The sequence below is a fragment of the Toxorhynchites rutilus genome, chromosome 2 (assembly GCF_029784135.1).
Source record: "Toxorhynchites rutilus septentrionalis strain SRP chromosome 2, ASM2978413v1, whole genome shotgun sequence".
Lineage (NCBI taxonomy): Eukaryota > Metazoa > Arthropoda > Insecta > Diptera > Culicidae > Toxorhynchites > Toxorhynchites rutilus.
Window position 1 is genome coordinate 179,976,444 of NC_073745.1, and position 27,438 is coordinate 180,003,881.

Genomic DNA, 27,438 nt, shown 5'->3' on the forward strand with positions numbered 1-27,438 from the left:
TTGGTTTTTTCCTTAGAATCGGCATGAATTTTTCAGGCCAATATTCAGCATGATTTATCAATTAAGGGTTGTAGGTCCACGGAATCATCGATCACGATGATACTGCAGATTTTTTGTTTTTACTAGGTTCATTATAGCCATCAGGCACTACCGAACCTGTAAAAGCGAAAGTCATTGATGTTTAGACGAGAACATTCTGTTTTCAAACAAAGTGGTTGATTTCATTGTCTGATTTTCTGAAAACTCAAGCAGCCAGCCAGCTTTAACAAAAATACTCGAGAATAAGCTCACAAAGGGTATTTTAAAATGGATATGGAGATAACGTGAATGGAATTCGGAAGAAAATAATGAGCTCTCGGACAATGTTGAAAAACATCGAAGATTTCAAGACAAATCGTTACCATTGGTAAGGCTATAATTTTTATCAATAAACATATGGAAATTTAAGCGAAAAAATAGAATTTCTTGATTTTTTCCTCAAAACCGGAGGAATGTCCACGTGGACAACAGGGGGAGGGGTATAAGAAATGTCCACGCTTGTCCACGGAGGGGGAGGGGGGTGTCTAAAATCATGCTTTTACTGTCCACGTGGTATGTGGACAGCCCCTTAGGGCCTTGTCCACCAATTGAGAATGTTTGAATTACAAAAACCAGCTCTGCAATGTTGTAAAAACATTACAGTTATTATTTTATATTCAAACTATCATCAAATCAATATTATACATAATCAATCATAATGATCGTTTTGGGCCAGTGGCCTTCTTCGTCATTTTATGGGGTTCCAACTCTCTGTTAGTCTAATCCTTAAAATAGAAACAAAAAATTTCTATTCATTTAGGACAATCGAAATTAGACTTTTCGCCCTGTTTCAATCGGTCTACGGGAGCTACATTTTTAGTCCTCAATTACATCCCATAGCGCATTTATCGAGTCCAAATAAACAAATTTACATCCTCTGGATACGTCAGGATTTCGTTTTGAAAATGCCACCAAGCCGGTAAATTGCTGCTTGTTTATCTTTTATTTCTTAAAAAACAAGACAAGATTCAAAATTTTTGGCAAAAAATCTAAATAAATCCGAAATTAAACTTACTCCATTCCGCGTGACTAGCTTTCATCATCTAAAACACAAGTGACAAATATAGTTGTTTTTCCCCGTGACGTCACAGTATCGTGGTATTCATAATAACACCGAGTTCATCGAAGTTGTCACGACGGATGAATTCTTCCGGATTCTACACACACGGTGGCAGCCGTAATAACGTTGTATACAACTCACTTCGTTTTCACCGTGAAGTGACGTTCGTGATCAGGCCCATTGTGAAGTTGTTCAATCGAACATTACATTCCAGATTTGGAAATATTTCAGAGGATCGCAAATTTTAGCGTATCCAAAAAAGTTTTTGTGGCAATTTTTGTTAATCATTGTTAAATTCAAAGCGAAGTAAATGTGCAATAATCCCTTGCAGAATTCCCCCTTTTAATGACCAAATTCCCCACTAGGAGGGAATTCCCCACCGGTTGAAAATCACTGTTATATATTCTTCTCTTTGACAAAAGACTCGAATAATACGCAACAACTGCATGATATTTAAAAAATATGTTTGTTGTTGGAGTATCAAAAATTGCTCTGTTTTGAAGAGGCTGATTTAGATGACTATTAAAGCATGATAAAGATGAAAAAACATATTTTTTTGAGTTTTTTCATTCAATCATACCCTCTTCTTCAAATAAATGCCAATAAAGTCTGAAAAATACACAATGGCAACATTACAGAGAAGTTCAATTTTCGGTCTGTGACACCGTGCGCGAGTATACGTGTTATGATTTTGCACGCGAGTACAGGAGGGTTAATTAGAAATGAAAATATTTGTTCTGTCATTATTTTTGTTATTTAAATTTAAAGCAGAGAAGAGAAGTGGAACATGAGAGAAAAAAGTGGCAACGATTTGTGGCAAGAAAATGTAAACAGTGAAAAAATCGACAGATGGTTTACGCTCTAAAAATTGAACATAATGTTAAGCAAGATGTGTGGAATAAAGGTGTGACCATGACGTCAATAAGTGTGCGAGGGGAAACGGTATAAATATACAGAGGACTGTGGAAATGGATTTGAATTTTTCGTTTATTCAATTGTCGATTAATCGTGGGGTCATTTTTAAATATTCGATTCATTCGAATAATTGTTTTTCAGTATTCGATTAACCGAGCGAATATTCATTTCTTGTAATCAAAAAGAACAGACATATTTGTAATAAAAAAAAGTATGATGTCATAATTTTAAAAGTTACATTAAATATGATTTTGAAATAAACATGGTGCAGAATAATTGTTTTTGAATGAAATGGTGTTTTAGTATATTGAAAAATTTACCATTTCATGATTTTTTGAGGACGATTGAAAAAAAACGGGTAGGTAATGTCGGGGACATAACCGGAGTGACGTAGGACTATACAAAGGGGACAGCTTTTGTTAAATATATATTTTAAATATATTGTTTTATTTTCTTCTCCTACGTGAATACCTACCTATCTACCTGAAAAATGGATTAGTTTACTGTTTACTCTTTATGAATATGTTGATGGTTCTGAAAAGAACCTGTGGTGTTGTGTTTTTGTTATCACTCGATATTCCCATCTTGTTCGGTTAAACCTTCCTGTTTAGCTATTGCGTTTGCCACTCGCCACAGCTTTCACAGTTGGAAAATTTCTTTCCATCCAGCTTGTGACATGTTGTTCAGTAAATTACATTTAATGCGACGTGCCGGAGAAACACTTTGCCACTCACTGAAACTAATTGTTGCCTTGATAAGCGCCGAACCGAAGCTGCTCTGTTCTTGATGCGGGTTTTCTGATTGTCGTGAGCAGCTTTGCAAGCCAACTCGAGCACTCCGACGGCCGAAGCTCTATAATCGCTGTTAGGTATACTGGTGCTCCGGGACCAACCCGTTCGGCCTAGTTACCCTTGCGGAGCAATCAGTGAATGCGACCAACAGGGAACTGGAGACCTGCACGGTTCGAGTGAGACTTTGCCTTTCCCTTAACTTGTCCTCCAACCACACGGGTTTACGGTTTGAAAGAAAATAAGATATTTTTTTGGGGTCCACGTGTTTTATACTCAAGCGGTACACACTCACAGGATAGAGACAAATCGGCAGACTCAGCCAGAGGGGCGAGTCCAACGAGACGAACGAATGAGCGTTAAAAGGGAGCGATGGCAAAAAAATACATTCATTACGATTTGTTCGCTCGTTGGATTCACATGCAGGCTAAAAAGGGTCCTTTTCAGGATCACAAAATTATTTTCAATCTAGAGAGTTTATTGTTTTGTTATCACTCGATACCCCCTTCTTGTTCGGCTAAACCTTTCTGTTTAGCGATTGCATTTGCCACTCACTACAGCTTTCACAGTTGGAAAATTTCTTCCCATCCAGCTTGTGACATATTTTACAGTAAATTACATTCAATGGCATGTCGCATTACCACCACTCAGTATCGGATTGGAGGTAATTTTAACCTGTAATTGAACATTTGCGATGACAGTGGTACAGTGTCGACTTTCAATGTGGGGTCATAATTTGGACCCCGAACTCTATGTTTACAAAAATGTTCAACTAAATATGTCGCATTACATGTCCGTCCAATTAGCTAAATGTCGAACTAATTGTAAATTACTGTACTTTCAATCTGGAAACAATTTAAGAATTGATGAAATTCGAATAATCAGGAAAGTCCCTTAACTATCAATAAGCTCAGAACAACTGCCAAATTCACATACTCATCAGATTATGAAACAAATTATGAAAAAATCAATTTGTGTTTTATTATTATTTTGGATATTGTTTTAGAAAGCATTGAACTGTATTTCCTAAACTCTTTTTTGGGAGGTTTAATGGCCCTGAAAAGCGCCTTGTTTTATGGAATGGTTCCAATTTAGAAAACTTAGTACTCGTGGTTTTGAAAAAAACCATTTCGAATGCCCTCGATGCCGCCTTGTTCTGGATTTGCCATCAAAGCAGTTTGTATAAAGAACAAACTTTTTTCTTCTGCTACTTGAAGCCGTTTTGCGATTGCGTTTGCCACTCGCCACTCGCTGCAACTGCCTGTTGTCTTGATGTCCACCGAACCGAATGTGTTCTGTTCCGAATGCGGCTTTTCTTATCGTCGCGAGCAGCTTTGCCAGCTAACTCGATCACTTCGGCGGCCGAAACTATATAACGCCGGCTAGGTGGACTGATGCACTGGTACTAACGCGCTCGGCCTAGCTACCCTTGCGGGGAACTCCAGATCAACACGGTTCGAGCGGGATTTTCCCTTCATTTTCCTCCTTTACCATGTCCAGACATGGCTGCTTGGGTTGGTTTGTTGATGTGTTCTGATGCGAACCGATGTGGTGTACGGTTTGAATGAGAATGATCGTTACGGCAGCGGAGCGGGGATTTTTAAGCTGACTGGCTGGCTCGAGAATTACGCATGTGTGAGACTGCGACCAATGTTTTGTTCATTTTTTTCTTTTTCCTTTCCAATCGTGCTTCATTTTATTTCGCTGCTGCTCTAGTTGCACGTTTTGGCCGGTACGATTTGAGGAGCACAAAATGGACCAATCAAAAATGGGCACATAGTGCATTTTGACAATGCTTGATATTTCACAATTATTCAATTATTTATCTCAAGAAAAATGAAATGTTATTCGTTATGATAGATGCGTAGATATATTTCCTATCAATTGATGCAAAAACCTTTGCGATCTATTGAGAAATGCTCGAGTTATAAGCGTTCCAAATCTTGCATTTTTTCCTACTTGTTCAGTGCCTAGATTTCCATTTCACCCCCTATATCTTCCGGTTAGACGTAGTCCTACGTCAAAAAAAGTACACAATGAGAATGATGCACAATCAGTATTGGGAAAAATCATCTTCGCTAAGATCAAATGCATAGATTTTCGGGCTAGGTTGCATCGAAAACCTATATATTCCAAACGAAAATTAAAATGACAGATCCAGGCAACCATTGAATATGAGCAAATGAACTTTTGAATATCAGCTGTTGTTAACTTCTAACCTCATTCGCTATCCAACTCTTGACGAGTAAAGTTCAGTGTCGTTATTGTGCGTTGCCACTTTTACTATTGTGCGATTGGTATAGTGTACGAGTGAAGGTCATTGCTGTCCGCTTTCGAATTGACCTTTTGTGAAGTGGAACAAAGGAAGCAGCGCTCTTGCAGCTTGCAGCCCTTGGCGGCTGTTGAACATCGGCATAACGGGATCGCCATCGTGTGGCTGTCGTTAACGGGAATTAACATCACGTGACCGTGTGAGCTATTCTTGCGCTATTGTGTTGATCCATAGCGCGTAGCCTCTGTCTCTCCCTGGTTAGGGCAGTAGAGCGCAGTATCGGAACAACTTTTATTTTAAGGTACACATATTTAATATTAATATTATTATTCAACTCATTTGTTCATTGTTTAATATTATTATCATAATTTATTTTTGTTTTGTTATTTTTTTTTCGAGAATATTGTTAAAATCAATAATATATTAGAAATAAGACAGAAATTTTTGTAAAATGGAGGATAGTGGAGGATCTCCAGAGATGGAGATCTCCTATAATGAATCCCATTTAAGATCTGGGAAAAAACATAAACGAGTCCCTCAAAAAGAAGATAATTCTTCTGGGGACGAATCTGCTCATCCTTCCAAGCCCCCCTCTAAGAAAATAGCAAGTCTCCCTTCTGAACCGACTTCCACTCCCCCTCTCCCATCATCGATTTCGCTTCCCCCTTCTGATGTTTCCGATCCAACTCAATCCTCGTCCTCGTCTTCTCCCTCTGTTGTTTCCGCTCCACGTGTCAGAGTTTATCCAGAAGATGCACCTGGAACTGGCCCGTGGGTTGTTTTCCTCCGGCCAAAACCAAAAGGAAAAAGCCTTAACGTGATTCAGATCATGAAAGATCTGGCCAGATACACTTCTGTATCTGAAATTCGCAGGGTTAGACCGAACAAATTGCGGGTTGTCGTGAATGAACGGAAACACGCAAACGAGATTGTTGCTGACCAACACTTCACTCTCGAATATAGAACATTTATACCCTCCCATAACGTAGAAATTGCGGGGGTGATAACTGAAACGGGTCTGACGAGCGAACAAATAAAAAAAGAAGGAAAAGGCAAGTTCAAGAAGCTTCCCTCAATGGAAGTAAAGATCTTGGACTGTCGCCAACTCGGGAAACTCTCCCATGATGGGGACCAAACTAAATTTACGCCGTCAGACTCGTTTCGAGTCACCTTTGCTGGTGCCGCCCTCCCTGACTACGTTATGGTGGACAAATTGAGACTACCTGTGCGACTCTTCGTGCCAAAGCCCATGACTTGCAACAAATGCAAGTCAGTTGGTCACACTTCAGATTATTGTGCCAACAAGGAGCGCCGTGCCACTTGCGGAGAGCAACATGAGGGGAAATCCTGCAGTGCGACTGAGCATAAGTGTCCATATTGCGGAGGATCCCCACACGCGCTCTCAGCTTGTGAAACTTACAAGAGTCGCTGGGAGAAACAGAAGCGCTCTTTAAAGGAACGCTCGAAGCGCACTTTTGCGGAAATTTTAAAGGGCGCTTCTCCACAGGCCCAACAACAACAACAACCAATCTCAACACACAATAGCTTTTCCACGTTGCCAGTTGATGAAATGGAAGCTAGCGGGGGCACACCGTTTATTTTCAAAGGGAATCCCCGGCGCAAAAATGTGACCACTCCCAAAGTTCAAGAACAAGTCCCCCCGGTGATACCCCCAGTTAGCTTGCCTAAAAAATCGAGTGCAGCGGACAAGCAGAATCAGGTTCCTCCTGGCTTCCGTGGGAATAGTTCACCTTCGAACGACCCAGCACTCGAGGGGACATCAAAAACCCCAACTGTCCCTGTTTTTCCGTCCAGCTCAACTTCCCAATCGGGATTTATAAAGTTGTCTGACCTTTTGGATCAAATCTTCAAGTGTTTTAATGTTTCCGACTCCATCAGAACCCTTGTCATCTCAATGCTTCCAGTATTAAAGACAATTTTACAGCAATTGATGCAAACATGGCCCCTCTTTGCAATGATTATCTCTCTTGATGTCTAATTTAGATAGAGAGGTCGGAGATATCACTGTTTTCAGTGGAATTGTCGTAGTCTTATCCCTAAATTGGATACATTCAAATTTTTAATTCATAACTTCAATTGTGATGTTTTTGCTCTGTCCGAAACTTGGCTTTCTTCGCGAGATGATATCTCTTTCCACGATTTTAATATTATACGCTTGGACCGTGATGACAGATACGGAGGGGTACTATTGGGGATCAATAAGTGCCACTAATTTTTTCGAATTGACCTTCCACCTATTGGAGGGATCGAAGCTGTTGCTTGTCATGCAAACATCAGAGGCAAAGACCTCTGTATTGTCAGCTTGTATTGGCCTCCGAGAGCTGCGGTTAGCCGCAAACAACTTGATGCCATGTGCTCACTCCTTCCTGAGCCACGATTGATCTTGGGAGACTTCAACTCTCACGGAACTGCCTGGGGGGAACAGTACGACGACAATCGTTCATTGTTGATATATGACCTTTGTAACAACTTCAATATGACCGTTTTGAACACTGGGGATACAACACGTGTGCCTAAACCTCCTGCTAACCCAAGTGCTCTTGACCTCTCGCTTTGCTCGAATTCACTATCGTTAGATTGCAAGTGGAATGTAATCCAGGACCCCAACGGTAGTGATCACTTGCCAATCAAAATGTCCATCACCATTGGGTCGAATTCTTCTGAATCTATAAACATGGCATATGACCTCACAAGACACATTGACTGGAAAAAATATTCGGACGCGATTGCTCTAGCCATCAATTCCAGAGATGGTTTACCTCCATTGGAGGAGTATAACTTCCTTTCTCGTTTGATCTATGACAGCGCGGTTCGCGCTCAAACGAAACCCATCCCAGGTTCCACTATTCGTCGAAGGCCTCCCAATCCATGGTGGGATAGCATATGTTCCTAGCTTTATGTAGAAAAATCGAATGCATTTAAAGCTTTTCGGAAACGTGGAACCCCTGAAAATTTTCAGACGTATTTGGACCTTGAAAATCAATTTAAAAACTTGATCAAAGGGAAAAAACGTGCTTATTGGCGAAATTTCGTGGGAGGTTTGTCACGAGAAACGTCAATGAAAAAATTATGGAAAGTGGCTCGAAACATGAGAAATCGCTCTTCAACGAATGAAAGCGAAGAATATTCACATCGATGGATTTTGAATTTTGCACGGAAGGTTTGATCCTGTGCAAAAAATTGTTCGAGATATACCACAAGATAGGTGCGATCTTGATTCCGAGTTTTCGATGGTAGAATTCTCTCTTGCTCTCCTTTCATGTAACAATTCTGCTCCGGGATCGGATAGAATTAAGTTCAACTTGCTGAAAAATCTCCCTGATGTGGCGAAACATCGCTTGTTGAACTTATTCAATCGGTTTCTGGAGCATAATATTGTTCCAGATGATTGGAGACAAGTACGAGTTATAGCTATTCAAAAACCCGGAAAACCCGCGTCCGACTTCAATTCGTACCGCCCAATAGCAATGCTGTCTTGTATACGGAAATTGTTGGAGAAAGTGATCTTGTTTCGCCTTGATCGATGGGTTGAAACGAATGGCCTACTCTCAGATACACAATATGGGTTCCGCAGGGGCAAGGGGACGAATGATTGTCTTGCGTTGCTTTCTTCAGAAATTCAAATGGCTTACGCCGAAAAAAACAAATGGCTTCAGTATTCTTGGACATAAAGGGGGCCTTTGATTCTGTTTCAATAGAGGTTTTGTCAGACAAATTACACTCTCGGGGTCTGCCGCCTCTATTGAATAATATGTTATATAACTTGCTTTGTGAGAAACATTTGAACTTTTCTCACGGAGATTCGGCAGTAAGTCGGGTCTCTTACATGGGCCTCCCCCAGGGCTCATGTTTAAGCCCCCTTTTGTACAACTTCTATGTAAGCGACATCGACAATTGCCTTACACAAAATTGCAGCCTAAGACAACTTGCAGATGATGGAGTGGTGTCTGTCGTAGGATCAAACGAATCCGACCTGCAAGGACCCTTACAAGATACTTTGAACAATTTTTCAACCTGGGCCATTGGGCTAGGGATCGAATTCTCCACGGAGAAAACAGAGATGGTGGTTTTTTCTAGGAAGCATAGACCAGCAAAACCAAAGCTTCAACTTTTGGGTAAACCGATCACTCATGCTATGTCATTCAAGTATCTTGGGGTCTGGTTCGACTCCAAATCTACTTGGGGGCCCATATTAGGTATCTGAGTAAAAAATGTCAACAAAGAATAAACTTTCTCCGTACAATTACCGGCACCTGGTGGGGAGCCCATCCCGAAGATCTTATTATGTTGTATCGAACAACTATTCTCTCAGTAATGGAGTATGGCAGTTTCTGTTTTCAATCAGCTGTCAAAACACACCTCATTAAACTCGAGCGAATTCAGTATCTTTGTCTCCGTATCGCGTTGGGATGTATGCCCTCAACGCATACCATGAGCCTCGAGGTTTTGGCAGGGGTACTCCCACTAAAAGATCGCTTCAATTTATTATCTCTTCGGTTCTTCATCCGGTGTAAGGTCATGAACCCATTGGTGATCGGAAATTTTGAGCAGCTGATCGAGCTAAATTTTCACTCCGGATTCATGAATTCATATCATGAATTCATCTCCATGCAGGTTGATCCTTCTTCGTATATTCCCAACCGTGTTTGTTTTCCTGACTACATCAATTCCTCTGTACATTTCGATCTGTTCATGAAGGAGAAAATCCATGAAAATCCAGATTATCTTAGATTGGGGTTCGTTCCTACAATCTTCAATGCAAAGTATGGGCGTATCAATTGTGATAATATATACTTTACTGATGGGTCCTCTATGAATGAGTCCACAGGATTTGGAGTGTTCAACGTATTTTTTAGCACCTCACACAGTCTTCAGAATCCTTGCTCGGTATATATTGCTGAATTGGCAGCGATATACTGGGCGCTGGACAGCGTCGCCTCACGACCTGTTGAACACTATTACATTGTAACGGATAGTCTTAGCTCTGTCGAAGCTATCCGTTCAGTGAGGTCCCTTCACATTGCTCAATTCCGGGTAATGAGAGGGCTGACTCATTAGCAAAGGTAGGTGCAATTGAAGGCGATATATATCAGCGTCAAATCGCCTTCAATGAATTTTTTTCTTTAGTTCGCAAAAATACCATCGCTAACTGGCAACGCAAGTGGAATGAAGATGAATTGGGCCGGTGGTTTCACTCGATTATCCCAAAGGTTAGCCTCAAACCGTGGTTCAAAAGTCTGAATTTGAGTCGGGACTTTATTCGCACCTTCTCCCGACTCATGTCCAATCACTGTTCGTTAGATGCACTACTCTTCCGTTTCAATCTTGCCAGCAGCAATCTCTGCGTTTGTGGCCAAGGTTATCACGACATCGAGCACGTTGTTTGGTCATGCGAGGTGTATCTGGTCGCCAGATCGAATTTAGAAAACTCCCTTCGAGCCCGAGGAAGACAGCCCAATGTGCCGGTGAGAGATGTGTTGGCTCGGTTAGACCTTGATTACATGTCCCATATATATGTTTTCCTTAAAGCTATAGATCTTCGTGTGTGATTGTCCCTACATCCTTATACCCTCCTTTCCTTCCTTTGCGGGTAATTCGTCCCCTTGCTATAAATAGTAGAATAAGTTGAAATGTAAATAAACTATAGATATACGAATAGATTTATGAATTGAGTGTTCATCAACATTGTTACAATTTCTTTATATCCCATCCTTCTCCTAAAAATATGTCACCCTTCTAAACTCGAGTACACCGCGAGTAATCGGTTTTCCACCTTACTAACCATAGATGTAAGAAAATTGTTTATATATATATAGTTTTAAAAATATATTTAAGAATTCGGCTCCTTTAAACTTAAGTAACTGAGCCTGTAAAAATAAACGAATTAATAAAAAAAAAAGACGGGTGGGTAATGTCGGGGACATAACCGGAGTGACGTAGGACTATACAAAGGGGACAGCTTTTGCTAAATATGTATTTTAAAAATATTGTTTCATTTTCTTCTCCTACGTGAATACCTACCTATCTACCTGAAAAAATGGATTACTTTACTGTTTACTTTTTATGAACATGTTGGGGGTTCTGAAAAGAACCTTTGGTGTTGTGTTTTTGCGTTTTTTTTTACAAAATTGATTCTTGATTTTTTTCTGAAGGCTTTGTACTTATTAAATGTTCAACGCCGAGCATCTTTCGGCGTATGAACATATCGTACAATCAAACTGATGGCTGTGATAGGGAATGCATAGGTGGTCATCAGCTCATTCACTATCATATATTTCACTATTGAGCACATTACCGTACCTTAAACTATGGTTTCGGAGACGAATGAATTGTAAGATTTGTAGTCTCCGCAAACAAAGTAAATAAAAATGAAAAAGAACTGAGGTTTTGGAGACGAACTTTACGATCTGTCGAGAAATAAACGAGCTATAAGCGTTCTGAAAAACCAACAGTAAATACAGGGACGGATGACCTTCGGATTAAAGTCCTTTAAAATAAGAACAGAGCAGCAGGAAATACATAGCTCATCATGTTGCTCCTTAGTTATTTTTCTATACAATGCAGATGTAACGTCAGTCAATTTTCAACATCAGTTATCAACCAAAGAAAGCAGTTCTTGCTACCGAGAAAATTCGTTAATGCCATCCTGCATACAATGTGAAGCCACTTTTAATTCGGAAACCATGCATGGGTTTGTGAAAACTGAATGATCAATTTAAAAGACCCCAACCACCAATAAGTTCAAGAAAAAGCATAACCAAAATAAATCAGTTTATATTATATGTCATATTATGTCACTTTAGAATGCATTGGTATTGTAAAAAACTTTTAATAACTCTTCTTTGAAAGGTTTAATGGCCCTGAAAAGCGCCGTGTTTTACGGTGGCTGGTTTTGCCACCAAAGCAGTCTGTATAAACAAACTTTTTCCTTCTTCTACCTGCTGCCGTTTTGCGATTGCGTTTGCCACTCGCTGAAACTAGTTGTTGCCACCGAGCCGAATGTGCTCTGTTCTGTAGGCTGGTTTTCTTATTGTCGTGAGCAGCTTCGCAAGCCAACTCGAGCACTCCGGCGGCCGAAATTCTATAACCGCTATTAGGTATACTGGTGCTCCGACATCAATCCGTTGATGCGATGTGATGTGAAACGATGCCATACAACCACACTGATTTACGGCTTGAAAGAAAATGAGATATTTTTTGGGGTCCGCGCGTTTTGTACTCTAGCGGTACACACTCACAGGATAGAGACCAATCGGCAGACTCAGCCAAAGGGGCGAGTCCAACGAGACGAACGAATGAGCGTTAAAAGGCAGCGATGGCAAAAAATACATTCATTACGATTTGTTCGCTCGTTGGATTCACATGCAGGCTAAAAAGGGTCCTTTTCAGGATCAAAAAATTATCTTCAATCTAAAGAGTTTATTGTTTTATTATCACTCGATATTCCCATATTTTTCGGCTAAACCTTCCTGTTTAGCGATTACGTTTGCCACTCGCCACAGCTTTCACAGTTGGAAAATTTTTTCCCATCCAGCTTGTGGCATATTGTACAGTAAATTACATTCAATGGCACGACGCATTACCACCATTCAGTGTCGGATTGGAGGTAATTTTAACCTGTAATTGAACATTTGCGATGACAGTGGTACAGTGTCGACTTTCTATGTGGGGTCATAATTTGGACCCCGAACTCTATGTTAACAAAAAGGTCCAACTAAATATGTCGCATTACATGTCCGTCCAATTAGCTAAATGTCAAACTAATTGTAAATTACTGTACTTTCAATCTGGAAACAATTTAAGAATTGGTGAAAATTGAATAATCAGGAAAGTCCCCAACTATCAATAAGCTCAGAACAACTGCCAAATTCACATACTCATCAGATCTTGGCAAACAAATTATGAAAAAATCAATTTGTGTTTTATTATTATTTTAGATATTATTTTAGAATGCATTGAACTGTATTTCGTAAACTCTTTTTTTAAAGGTTTAATGGCCCTGATAAGCGCCGTGTTTTATCGTGGTTTTGAAAAAAACAATTTCGAGCGCCCTCGATGCCGCCTTGTTCTGGATTTGCCACCAAAGCAGTTTGTATAAAGAACAAACTTTTTTCTTCTGCTACCAGCTGCCGTTTTGCGATTGCGTTTGCCACTCGCCACTCGCTGCAACTGCCTGTTGTCTTGATGTGCACCGAACCGAATGTGTTCTGTTCCGAATGCGGGTTTTCTTATCGTCGCGAGCAGATTTGCCAGCTAACTCGATCACTTCGGCGGCCAAAACTATATAACGCCGGCTAGGTGGACTGGTGCACTGCTGCACTAACACGCTCGGCCTAACTACCCTTGCGGGGAACTCCAGACAAACACGGTTCGAGCGGGATTTTACCTTTCCCTTCACTTTTCCTCCTTTGCCATAACCAACCATGGCTGCTTGTGTTGGTTTGTTGATGTGATGTGATACAAAACGATGTGGTGTACGGTTTGGATAAGAATGAGCGTTACCGCAGCGGAGCGGGGATTTTTAAGCTGACTGGCTGGCTCGAGAATTACGCACGCGTGAGACTGCAACCAATGTTTCTTCATTTTTTTCTTTTTCCTTTCCAATCGTGCCTCGTTGTATTTCGCTGCTGCTCTGGTTGCCCGTTTTGGTCGGTACGATTTGAGGAGCACAAAATGGACCAATCAAAAATGGGCACAAAGTGCATTTGGACAATGCTTGATATTTCACAATTATTCAATTATTTATCTCAAGAAAAATGAAATGTTATTCGTTATGATAGATGCGTAGATATATTTCCTATCAATTGATGCAAAAATCTTTGCGATCTATTGAGAAATGCTCGAGTTATAAGCGTTCCAAATCTTGCATTTTTTCCTACTTGTTCAGTGTCTAGATTTTCATTTCACCCCCTATATCTTCCGGTTAGACGTAGTCCTACGTCAAAAAAAACTTCTAACCTGAGGCTGCTGTGTGCGGTTGGGTTTTGCAGTTGCCGAATGCCGTAATCGGAAATACCTTATGAAATTTCCGATGTCGCAAATGACTTGACGGTAGCTAAAACCACTCGTTGTATCCATTCTGCATATGCCATTGCTACCGTCTCGCCAAATAAAATTTATTTTGAACTTGAATTCACTGCCAGAACGAATATCGTTTCGGATGTTATGAATATCAATTTGTTGCTTTTGATATCCAAAGTATAAATAACAGCGAAGTTATGAACCCCACTCAATGTCGCATTCATTCATTATAGAAAATTTGCTCATGCAACAGCGATATGAACAAAATGAACTCGTTTGTAATTGTCACCAATATAATGAGGGCAGTGTGTTTCAAGCTGAAAAAAAGTCATTTACACTGGAACAAAATCATATTCGTTTCTCGTGAATATTTGTTGATATTCTAAGACACTGTGCACACTATTATTATTGTACCAACATAAAATTTTTTCTGTTCAAAATTACCTGTCATTCGCTAAATAACTCTTGACGAGTAAAGTTCAGTGTCGGTATTGTGCGTTGCCACTTTTGCTATTGCGCTATTGGTACGAGTGAATCGTGTACGAGTGAAGGTCATTGCTGTCCGCTTTCGACCTGACCTTTTGTGAAGTGGAACGAAGGAACAAAGGAAGCAGCGCTCTTGCAGCGAGCCGGATTGCGGCTATTCAATTGAAAACTGATTCGGCATAACGGGATCGCCATCGCGTGACTGTCGCAAACGGGATTCATCATCACGTGGCTCCGTAAGCTATTCTTGCGCTATTGTGTTGTCTCCGTAGCGCGTAGCCTCTGTCTAGAGCACATTATTGTAACAACTTTTATATTAAGATACACATATTTATTATTAATATTATTATTCAATTCATTTGTTCATTGTTTAATATTATTATCATAAGCGCGTAGCCTCTGTCTAGAGCACATTATTGTAACAACTTTTATATTAAGATACACATCTTTATTATTAATATTATTATTCAATTCATTTGTTCATTGTTTAATATTATTATCATAATTTTTTTTGCTAATTTTTTTTAGATTATTGTTAAAATCAATAATAAATTAGAAATTGAACAGAAATTTTTGTAAAATGGAGAATAGTGGAGGATCTCCAGAGATGGAGATCTCCGATAATAAATCTCATACAAGATCTGGGAAAAAACATAAACGAGTCCCTCATAAGGAAGATAATTCTTCTGGGGACGAATCCGCTCATCCTACCAAGCCCCCCTCTAAGAAAATTGCAAGCCTCCCTTCTCAACCTACTGTTACTTCCACTCCCCCTCTCCCATCATCGATTTCGCTTCCCCCTTCTGATGCTTCCGATCCAACCCAATCCTCGTCCTCGTCCTCATCCTCATCCTCGTCCTCGTCCTCGTCCTCGTCCTCGTCTTCCCCCTCTGTTGTCTCCGCTCCACGTGTCAGAGTTTATCCAGAAGATGCACCTGGAACTGGCCCTTGGGTTGTTTTCCTCCGGCCAAAACCGAAAGGAAAAAACCTTAACGTGATTCAGATCATGAAAGATCTGGCCAGATACACTTCTGTATCTGAAATTCGCAGGGTTAGACCGAACAAATTGCGAGTTGTCGTGAATGAACGGAAACACGCAAACGAGATTGTTGCTGATCAACATTTCACTCTCGAATATCGTACATTTATACCCTCCCATAACGTAGAAATTGAGGGGGTGATAACTGAAACGGGTCTGACGAGCGAACAAATAAAAGCAGAAGGAAAAGGCAAGTTCAAGAAGCTCCCCTCAATGGAAGTGAAAATCTTGGACTTCAATTGTGATGTTTTTGCTCTGTCCGAAACTTGGCTTTCTTCGCGAGATGATATCTCTTTCCACGATTTTAATATTATACGCTTGGACCGTGATGATAGATACGGAGGGGTGCTATTGGGGATCAATAAGTGCCACTCATTTTTTAGAATTGACCTTCCACCTATTGGAGGGATCGAAGCTGTTGCTTGTCATGCAAACATCAGAGGCAAAGACCTCTGTATTTTCAGCTTGTATTGGCCTCCGAGAGCTGCGGTTAGCCGCAAACAACTTGATGACATGTGCTCACTCCTTCCTGAGCCACGATTGATCTTGGGAGACTTCAACTCTCACGGAACTGCCTGGGGGAACAGTACGACGACAATCGTTCATTGTTGATATATGACCTTTGTAACAACTTCAATATGACCGTTTTGAACACTGGGGAAACAACACGTGTACCTAAACCTCCTGCTAACCCAAGTGCTCTTGACCTCTCGCTTTGCTCGAATTCACTATCGTTAGATTGCAAGTGGAATGTAATCCAGAACACCAACAGTAGTGATCACTTGCCAATCAAAATTTCCATCACCATTGGGTCGAATTCTTCTGAATCTATAAACATGGCATATGACCTCACAAGACACATTGACTGGAAAAAATATGCGGACGCGATTGCTCTAGCCATCAATTCCAGAGATGGTTTACCTCCATTGGAGGAGTATAACTTCCTTTCTCGTTTGATCTATGACAGCGCGGTTCGCGCTCAAACGAAACCCATCCCAGGTTCCACCATTTCCCGAAGGCCTCCCAATCTATGGTGGGATAGCCAATGTTCCAAGCTTTATGTAGAAAAATCGAATGCATTTAAAGCTTTTCGGAAACGTGGAACCCCTGAAAATTTTCAAACGTATTTAGCCCTTGAAGATCAGTTTAAAAACTTAATCAAAGGGGAAAAACGTGCTTATTGGCGAAATTTCGTGGGAGGTTTGTCACGAGAAACGTCAATGAAAAAATTATGGAAAGTAGCTCGAAACATGAGAAATCGCTCTTCAACGAACGAAAGCGAAGAATATTCACATCGAAGGATTTTTAATTTTGCACGGAAGGTTTGTCCTGATTCCGCTCCTGTGCAAAAAATTGTTCGAGATATACCACAAGGTAGGTGCGATCTTGATTCCGAGTTTTCGATGGTAGAATTCTCTCTTGCTCTGCTCTCATGTAACAATTCTGCTCCGGGATCGGATAGAATTAAGTTCAACTTGCTGAAAAACCTCCCTGATGTGGCGAAACATCGCTTGTTGAATTTATTCAATCGGTTTCTGGAGAATAATATTGTTTCAGATGATTGGAGACAAGTACGAGTTATAGCTATTCAAAAACCCGGAAAACCCGCGTCCGACTTTAATTCGTACCGCCCAATAGCAATGCTGTCTTGTATACGGAAATTGTTGGAGAAAATGATCTTGTTTCGCCTTGATCGATGGGTTGAAACGAATGGCCAGCTCTCAGATACACAATATGGGTTCCGCAGGGGCAAGGGAACGAATGATTGTCTTGCGTTGCTTTCTTCAGAAATTCAAATGGCTTACGCCGAAAAAAAACAAATGGCTTCAGTATTCTTGGACATAAAGGGGGCCTTCGATTCTGTTTCAATAGAGGTTTTGTCGGACAAATTACACTCTCGGGGTCTGCCGCCTCTATTGAATAATATGTTATATAACTAGCTTTGTGAGAAACATTTGAACTTTTCTCACGAAGATTCGGCAGTAAGTCGGGTCTCTTACATGGGCCTCCCCCAGGGCTCATGTTTAAGCCTCCTTTTGTACAACTTCTATGTAAGCGACATCGACAATTGCCTTACACAAAATTGCAGCCTAAGACAACTTGCAGATGATGGAGTGGTGTCTGTCGTAGGATCAAACGAATCCGACCTGCAAGGACCCTTACAAGATACTTTGAACAATTTTTCAACCTGGGCCATTGGGCTAGGGATCGAATTCTCCACGAAGAAAACAGAGATGGTGGTTTTTTCTAGGAAGCATATACCAGCAAAACCAAAGCTTCAACTTTTGAGTAAACCGATCACTCATGCTATGTCATTCAAGTATCTTGGGGTCTGGTTCGACTCCAAATGTACTTGGGGAGCCCATATTAGGTATCTGAGTAAAAAATGCCAACAAAGAATAAACTTTCTCCGTACAATTACAGGCACCTGGTGGGGAGCCCACCCAGAAGATCTTATAATGTTGTATCGAACAACTATTCTCTCAGTGATAGAGTATGGCAGTTTCTGTTTTCAATCAGCTGCCAAAACACACCTCATTAAACTCGAGCGAATTCAGTATCCTTGTCTCCGTATCGCGTTGGGATGTATGCCCTCAACGCATACCATGAGTCTCGAGGTTTTGGCAGGCCTACTCCCACTAAAAGATCGCTTCAATTTATTATCTCTTCGGTTCTTCATCCGGTGTAAGGTCATGAACCCATTGGTGATCGGAAATTTTGAGCGGCTGATCGAGCTAAATTTCCACTCCGGATTCATGAATTCATATCATGAATTCATCTCCATGCAGGTTGATCCTTCTTCGTATATTCCCAACCGTGTTTGTTTCCCTGACTACATCAATTCCTCTGTGCATTTTGATCTGTCCATGAAGCAAGATATCCATGGATATTCAGATTACCAACGATCGAGGATCGCTCCAACGATCTTCGATGAAAAGTATGGGGGTATCAATTGTGATAATATGTACTTTACTGATGGGTCCACTATAAACGAGTCCACAGGATTTGGAGTGTTCAACGAATTTTTTAGCACCTCACACAGTCTTCAGAATCCTTGCTCAGTGTATATTGCTGAATTGGCAGCAATTCATTGGGCGCTGGACAGCGTCGCCTCACGACCTGTTGAACACTATTACATTGTAACGGATAGTCTTAGCTCTGTCGAAGCTATCCGTTCAGTGAGGCCGGAAAAGCACTCGCCGTACTTCCTTGAGAGAATACGAGAAATTTTTAGTGCTTTATCCAGACGCTGTTATGTCATTACCTTTATCTGGGTCCCTTCACATTGCTCCATTCCGGGTAATGAGAGGGCTGACTCATTGGCAAAGGTAGGTGCAATTGAAGGCGATATTTATCAGCGTCAAATCGCCTTCAATGAATTTTATTCTTTAGTCCGCAAAAATACCATCGCTAACTGGCAACGCAAGTGGAATGAAGATGAATTGGGCCGGTGGTTTCACTCGATTATCCCTAAGGTTAGCCTCAAACCGTGGCTCAAAAGTCTGGACTTGAGTCGGGACTTTATTCGCACCTTCTCCCGACTCATGTCCAATCACTGTTCGTTAGATGCACTACTCTTCCATTTCAATCTTGCCAGCAGCAATCTCTGCGTTTGTGGCCAAGGTTATCACGACATCGAGCACATTGTTTGGTCGTGCGAGGTATATCTGGTCGCCAGATCGAATTTAAAAAACTCCCTTCGGGCCCGAGGAAGACAGCCCAATGTGCCGGTGAGAGATGTGTTGGCTCGGTTAGACCTTGATTACATGTCCCATATATATGTTTTCCTTAAAGCTATAGATCTTCGTGTGTGATTGCCCCTACATCCTTATACCCTCCTTTCCTTAAAGTTTTTTTAAACTTAAGTAACTGTTACAGGCAAATAAACGAATTAAAAAAAAAAAAAAAATTACCTGTGTTATATTCTTTCTTTCACTGATTAAAATAAACCAACTGTTCGGAGTGAGCACTCGAATACGAATGCCTTTACTTTTTATCTCTCGCTTCGTTCAGACCTTCGTCTGCGTTATGACATTTACACCATAACTGTGTTGGTGACCGTTAAACGGAATATACACTCAGATTATAATTTACTCATTATACCAGTCAAGGTAAATATATAATTATTACGAACACTTCAGCTCTTCCCCTTTTGGAAGCTCAGAATTCTAACTATTCTCAGGACTTTTTACTTCATGTTTCAAAAAATTCAAATATACATTTATAATCCATTTTAAATAATTCAAGAATCTTCACTAATGCTAATACAATAATTCGACATCACTAACTGTGAACAACATTATAAATATAATCTTCGTTAACATTCGCTCTTCTTATTCTTTTCGAGCGCCTTGGAAAACCATTCGGCAATTCTTCGATATCTTGCGTTGAACTTTCAACCATGATTTTTCTTTTCCTCCTACACCGGATCTCTTCGTTTGAGAACCCGTGAATCTCCTCCTGGCTGGTACCACTGATGTCTAGCCTCGGCCGTTGCCGGACCAAGCGAATATTGGGTTTTTCGTGAGTACCATCACATTTACTCATTCGTAGTTGACCGCGATGCGCCATAGCTAGCACGTTTCCAATTTGAATCCGAAAAGTATTGCGGGAAAGCCTTTTAATAAAATCTGCTTTGATCCATTTAGCTGTATGATGAGGGTTATGGTTTTTGAACCAAACTTCATCCCCCGGTGTCAGATTGTCGAAAGGATCTATTAGGCTTTTCGGGATATTCCCGCCATCCTTCGAACCAAAATCATCAATTACTGGGACTTTTTCATTAGTAGTCTGATCATAATGCTTATGTTCTTCCCACAAAAACTTTTTATAATATTTTTTTGGATTAAGCAAATCCAATATTGTTTTAGGCTTATAAGAAAAAATCATTTGGGAAGGAAAATTTCTATCAAAGGAAAGACAGTTATTTCTATAATTCATTAAGAATAAGCTGATCTGATCCTCTGCATGCAGATGTGTAAATTCAGGATCAATTAAAAACTTTTTAAGTACATCTTTTACAGTTCTCACCAATCTTTCAGCTTGTCCATTGCTAGATGGATTATACGGTGGACTCTTTAGAACATTAATTCCTTGTTGCTTCAAAAAGTTCACAAAAGCATGCGCATTGAATGGAGGACCTCCGTCTGATACCACAACGTCTGGTAATCCAAACCTAGCGAATAGCGCTACTAATTTTATCAAAATCTTCTTACAGTCTGTGCCATCGCGCATCAGCTCTATCTCAACCCATTTAGAATAACTATCAACCACTAACAGATATGTGCGGTGCTCGAAGTGGAAAAAATCAATGTGGATTCTGCTAAAAGGTCTTGTTGTTGGTATCCACTTGGACTCAGTTTTTGTCTTTGGTACAATCATCATACTGTTGCATATATCGCAAGCCTTTACATAATTTTCAATGTCGGAATTTACACCAAACCAATAAACACATTGTCTAGCTAGTCTCTTCATTTTAACAATCCCTGCATGATTGGCATGTAAAAGTTTTAAAATTCGGTTTTTTCATTGCTACAGGTACTACTACTCTATTTTGATATAGTAGACATTCATCCACCAATTCTAAATCTTGCTGATTAGCATGCACATCTATGTATTGCTTGTTTACTTTTGCGGGCCAACCATTTGTCATGAATGAAATAACATTCTGTAAAAATTCATCTTCTTTGGTTTTACTAGCTATCACAGTAAAATCTATAGGAATTTCCCTACTAAAATTAATACTATTGATTATATTCAAGTCAAATTCAACAGGGACAGGTTGATCTAATGGAAAACGTGAACAAAAATCAGCGTTTCCCAAGCGTTTTGAAGGTCTATAATTAATTTCAAATTCGTAAATCGACAGTTCCAATATAAATCTCTGCAATCTAGTAGCATAAATTGTATTCTTTCCTTCTTTACCGAAAATGCCGACTAAAGGTTTATGATCTGTATAAATAAAAAACTTTTTGTCAAACACAAACTTATGAAACTTTCTCACAGTACAAACCAAAGCCAATGCCTCCAAATGCAGAATTGGATATTTTTGTTGAGCTGCATTCAACGAAAAAGATGTGAAATAAATTGGTTTTTCAACACCGTAAATTAGATGAGCCATCACTCCACCCAAGCCATAACCGGAAGCATCAGAAACTATTACAATTGGCTTATTGGGATCATAAAATTCTAAAAATTGTGCTTCCACGAGTGCTTTTTTACTTTCTATGAAGGCTTCATTACAATTGCGATCCCAGTTAAATTTAACATCTGTTTTCAATAATTTATATAAATAATAAAGCTTCGAAGACAAATTAGGAATGAATTTATGATAGTAATTGATTAATCCTAAAAATGACTTCAGTTCCGTCTCATTTTGAGGCAACTTTGCTTTATTTATTGTAGAAATTTTGTCTAAACATGGCCTCAAACCATTTTCGCTGATATGTCCCAGATGAACTAATTCCGTTACAAAAAATCGACATTTGTCCCAGTTTACTTTGATATTGGCTTTCTGAAGTTTGTCCAGCACCATTAACAGTTTTTCTTTGCAATTGTTCAAGTCTTTTCCTGCGATCAAAACATCATCCAAATATACTGAAACATGCTCAATTCCATGTAGAACCTGATCCATTACTTGCTGGAAAATTGCAGCACTGGATGACGCGCCTTGTGGTAAGCGGTTGTACTTGTAAAGCCCTTTAATAGTATTTATTACCATAAATTCTTTGGATCTCTCTGATAATGACAACTGAGTATAAGCACCCTCGAGATCCAAGGAGCAAAAAATCTTACATCCAGCTAAACCGGCAAAAACATCTTGAGATGTGGGTAAAGGATAAGTATTTGGAATAATAAATTTATTGATCGAAACCTTGCAATCTATCACTAGTCTTATTTCATTATTCTTTTTCATTACTACAATTACAGGGGAAGCCCATTCACTCGTCTTAATTGGTGTTATCACCTTCTCATCTTCTAGTTTCTGTAAATATTCTACGACTTTATCCCTTAAACGATAAGGAACTTGATAAGCCTTTTTAAAAATTGGAACTTCAGATTTTAAAACTAAATCCGCCTCAAAACCCTGGATTGGGGAAGAAATTTTTTTAACAAAAACATCTTTGTACTTCATTTTAATTTCATCTTCTTCTGTACAATTTGTTTCAAAATTAGAACAAATGGAATTCACAAAAAAAATCCTCCAATCTGGAAAAAAAACATCCAACCATGGCCTTCCAATCAAAGGTGTAAAATTGTTGCTAGTATCCAACACCAAAAGCCTTAAAATTTTAGAATTTCCTTTAAAATTCACCAATACATCTACTTCACCTTCAATCATAAGTTTTGACCCATTCACAACAACCAATTTCTTTTCACTTTTCGCTAAAACTTTAGAAAAATTTTCGTAATATTGTTTTTTACTCATAACAGTTACAGACGAACCACAATCCACCTCCACGTCAAACCAAACGTTATTAATTTTCATTTTCAAAAGACAAGGTTCACTTATTTTACCAACACACAACACATGCATATATTGAAATATATTTTCCTTACCATCCACATCATGTTCACTCTCTGAATCCGCTCGCATACGGTTGACCATAGCACTCAAAATGTCATCTGGGTTGGATTCAGCATTATCAGTATTAACCATATTAACCGCGTTCCTTTGCATGTTTTTCAATTTGAAACATTTCCGCTTAATGTGTCCCTTGACACCGCAGAAATCGCATACAAACTGCGAGTAATCTCGACGACTCGATTGATAATTCCTATGCTTGTCCTGTTCACGACTTTGCCATTGCCGATTCTGCCCGTGCCTGCTCTGCCATTGCTGATTTTGCCGATGATCACTTTGGTACGGTGAATAACCTAACCGGCTCTTAACTGCACCTTTGTTCTGCTCAGCACCAGTCATGCCATTGGATCTGGCAGCTAGTTCAAAAGTAGTTGCTAATTTCCGCATACTTGATCCCATTGGACTCCCTCTGGGTTTCATCGAAGCTATTAGACTTGCAGTATTATTATAATCCATGTTTTTGACGTAGGACTACGTCTTTCATTTATATACCGGGGTGTAAAATCAAAATTTCGAAAACGAAAGCGTTACGCCGGGGACCGAGATTTTGAGTGTTAATAGCTCCTTAACAACTGAACGAAATGGTATGATAAACACTTCATTCGAAAGATAAAATGTCTACGCGTTCTATACTTGTTACTTTCTGATCCAAAAACTTGTTTCGATAGTCTTAAATTTGCTTTCAAAACAGGCTATTGAAATCACCAATCGGTATATAAGCGAGCGCCGCTCGGAAATCCACTCAGTTCTAATTGAACAGCGGTTGGAGCATGTTGTCGCTGTTGTGGTGAAGCTCTTCATTTATCATGAAAGCGTGGATGAACAGTGTCACCAAGAGCCTGTTTGTGCACCTTAGTCCAGAAGGGAATCCATCAGGAGGAGAGTGATGCCACAAACGGTTCTCCGGGAAGATCTCGAAGCAGCCGCTACACACACACACACACATACACGCACGGAATTCTTTCCGTTTGGATGCCATTCAGCATCGAGAAAGATCCGGAAAAAAATCTGCCAGTTCCTCTGGGAATTTAAAAATACATTCATGTGAAAGAGTTTATTTGAATGTTTTCTGTCCATGTAAAACTGTGACCAAATATGTTTCAATCAAGTGCTATTAACAGATGGTTGTCGAGTTAGCATAAACCACTGGTGGGCTTCCAGTATCGAGGAAAATGTGGAAATATCCAATCGTTACTGAAAATAATCTGCCAGTTCCTCTGGGAATTTAAAATTACATTCATGTGAAAGAGTTTATTTTAATGTTTTCTATCCATGTAACACTGTGAACGATTCTGAAGATTATTCTTCCCCATCGGTAGGATATTTCCGTATCAAATATTGGATGCATAAAACCTTGTGCCTCCAACGTAACGCTCTCGTCAATGAATTCAGATTCAACTACAAACAAATGATCTATAAATCAACGATAGTCCTACGTCACCCTTGCGGTTATACCATAGATATAACCCACTTCCTGTTTTTACATTGTTTTTAGCGATTTCCCAAGTCGCAATCAACTTTTCCGCAGTTTGCAAGGTAAGTTTTTCTTCGTTCAAAAGTCTTTGCTGAAGAGCTTTATCATGAACACCCGCTACAATGCGATCCCTAACAGCCATTTCTTTGAAATTTTCAGCTAAATTGCTGTTGGGATACAATAATTTAAGCTCTCTAAAAATTACAGGGCCACTCAAGGTTATGAAATGGTCTCGTTTCTCCCCCTCGAGAACCTTATTCATATTAAAAAAAAACCTAAACGTTCAACCCAGTCACTAAAGGAATTTCCCTTGCGGAATGGTTCCAAAGTACTATTAATATTCGATTGAGCCATATTGTATTGTAAGAAAAATAAAAATTATCGCAGATAATGACTGCCACTTATTCTTCAGAAAAAGGTAAAGAAAAAAACTGACTCACCAGAAACACCTCTCAGCTGTTGCCGACTCGGATTGAAATTACTGTATCTGCTAGCGGACTTCACCCTTTGGCTAGCGCACAAATTGATGCTGCAGTGCAGCCTGATCCGATACTGCTCAAGAAGAACGAGCCGACAAAAACGAGCCACTATCCAAACCAGATCGATTGCGCTGATAATAAGGATGAAGTGGAAGCGCTGGAAACTCACCAGGAGCTACGACAGGACACCTCAATCCGATAACAAAGGAATAATAAATCTATTATTCCTTCAGCGTAATGGCGTCCGTTGGCGTCTATGGGCTGCGATGCTGAGAAAAAAAATTCCCGCACAATAATATGTTGCAGTAATAAAACTTCTTTTGTTACCTTTTATATTCTTTTTCAATGGTACAAGGATGTATAATACCAATTGAAAATGATTCCTCGCCGTCCTTTCTTTTGGAGTCCTTTTTCCTCGTCGCCACTTGTTATATTCTTTCTTTCACTGATTAAAATAAACCAACTGTTCGGAGTGAGCACTCGAATACGAATGCCTTTACTTTTTATCTCTCGCTTCGTTCAGACCTTCGTCTGCGTTATGACATTTACACCATAACTGTGTTGGTGACCGTTAAACGGGATATACACTCAGATTATAATTTACTCATTATACCAGTCAAGGTAAATATATAATTATTACGACCACTTCAACCTGTTCTTTGAATGTTGAATGAAATAGCTGATTTGTTTGAATATTTCTGCTTGGTTCTTATAGCTACTAGTTCAAAAGAGGTACATTTATAAAATCATTGACCACTAGTATGGTATATTTTCCTCGGCACTCTGAATTTGAATACTACTATTTTAGAACGCTGAGACCACCTTCTTTAAGTCCGCATTTTACTTTTGCAGACCCTGAATTCTTCTTCCCAGTCTACTCCACCACCAGGGAATCATTTCTATGGTTCAACCGTAAATGATTTAGCATATCCGAAGAATTTCGACGTAACACCATGACGGTTTACACTCCTATACTCGCGCACAGGTCTGAAAGACCAAGAAATCAATAATTCGTTCATTTCTCAGAAAACATCAACACTACGACATTGCGATTCTCTCTAGCTTCGTCATTCGTTGTTCATCATCGTTTAGCGTATCGTATAAGTTGGTACGAAGGGGACGTATATCACTTTTTCACCACCTTCGGTCTGAGACACCGACGCGCGTACAGGAGTAACTTTTTTGGAGAAGTGACTTTTTTTCCTATTTTAGAATATTGTTCAATGAAATGTATAAATAATGTCAGTGGCGTGGAATATTTATTAAATATAATGCATAATATCATTTTCGAACTATACTTATTTGATTTTAGTCCTTTTGTCACCGGATTGAACGGATTCATATATTATTCGTCGATATACTCGTCGTTAGATTCATACGTGCAAAAGTAAAGTACAAATGTTTGATATTCGTATAGTTGTTCACTAAATATAATGGTCACGCATATACACACTTGTGAAATAAACGCACTTGCGGAAGAGTTGTAAACTGTAAATTATAAATTAATCGGTGGCTTCTGGTTATTTTTACAGTTACAGCTTCGGGTTTTTTCTATAATATGTGAGCTGAACAATATCGACGATGAAACAAGTCGCAGGAAGTTCCTAGAAATCCTTTTATATCATCTTTTTATGTCCCATCAAAAACAGACATTAGGTTTTTGTTAACCAAGAACACAGAAACAAAGAATATTAGATATAGGAAAACTTGAAATTCCAGAAACCTTACAATCGAATAATTAACCGACGTCTCTAACTGCAAAACGCGGTAAAAATACCTCCATCACCGACCGACACCGAAAGTCGTTTTATTCTCTTGAGCTGAAACATATAATAAGATAGAGTATATTACAAACCTAACTTTAACCGTAAAAGACTTACCTCTCAACTTTTCAATGTTCTTATTTCCATCAAAACAATTCCACACACAAGAAGCAAAAAAACATATTGCAAAATATTGCAGATTGTTTACATACAAATTCCAAGATGGCTGAAAGGCCTTTTTCATAAGTTGCGGTACCGTATTGTAGCTTCGCTTCGCGCCCGAAACCGGTCGACACTTAAGATAATTTTTAAACCGTTTAATAGTAAAAACAATAAGTGTTTGTCTTGTCTCGCGTCGCGTCTTAGTGAATGTCATCGAATATGCTAAACCATTTACGGTTGAAGCATAAAAATGATTCCCTGCTGGTGGAGGATATCGGGAAGAAGAATTCAGGGC

At 39.6% G+C, this 27,438-nt stretch overlaps 1 protein-coding gene across 2 annotated transcripts in view; it reads right to left on the reverse strand.

Annotated features, from left to right (window-relative positions):
* The window catches only part of LOC129771297 (uncharacterized), a 28,616-nt gene extending 8,965 nt beyond the window's left edge, over positions 1-19,651 (reverse strand). Inside the window, exons 1-2 of one of the 2 annotated variants that reach the window (XR_008742329.1) lie at positions 19,595-19,651; positions 9,167-19,524 (exon numbers count right to left, since the gene is read on the reverse strand). The gene's annotated coding sequence lies outside the window, so the exon portion shown is untranslated. Of the gene's footprint in view, positions 1-9,166; positions 19,525-19,594 lie in introns of those variants that run through there. The other variant, XM_055774787.1, reaches the window with a different exon arrangement.
* Between the last annotated feature and the right edge of the window lie 7,787 nt (positions 19,652-27,438).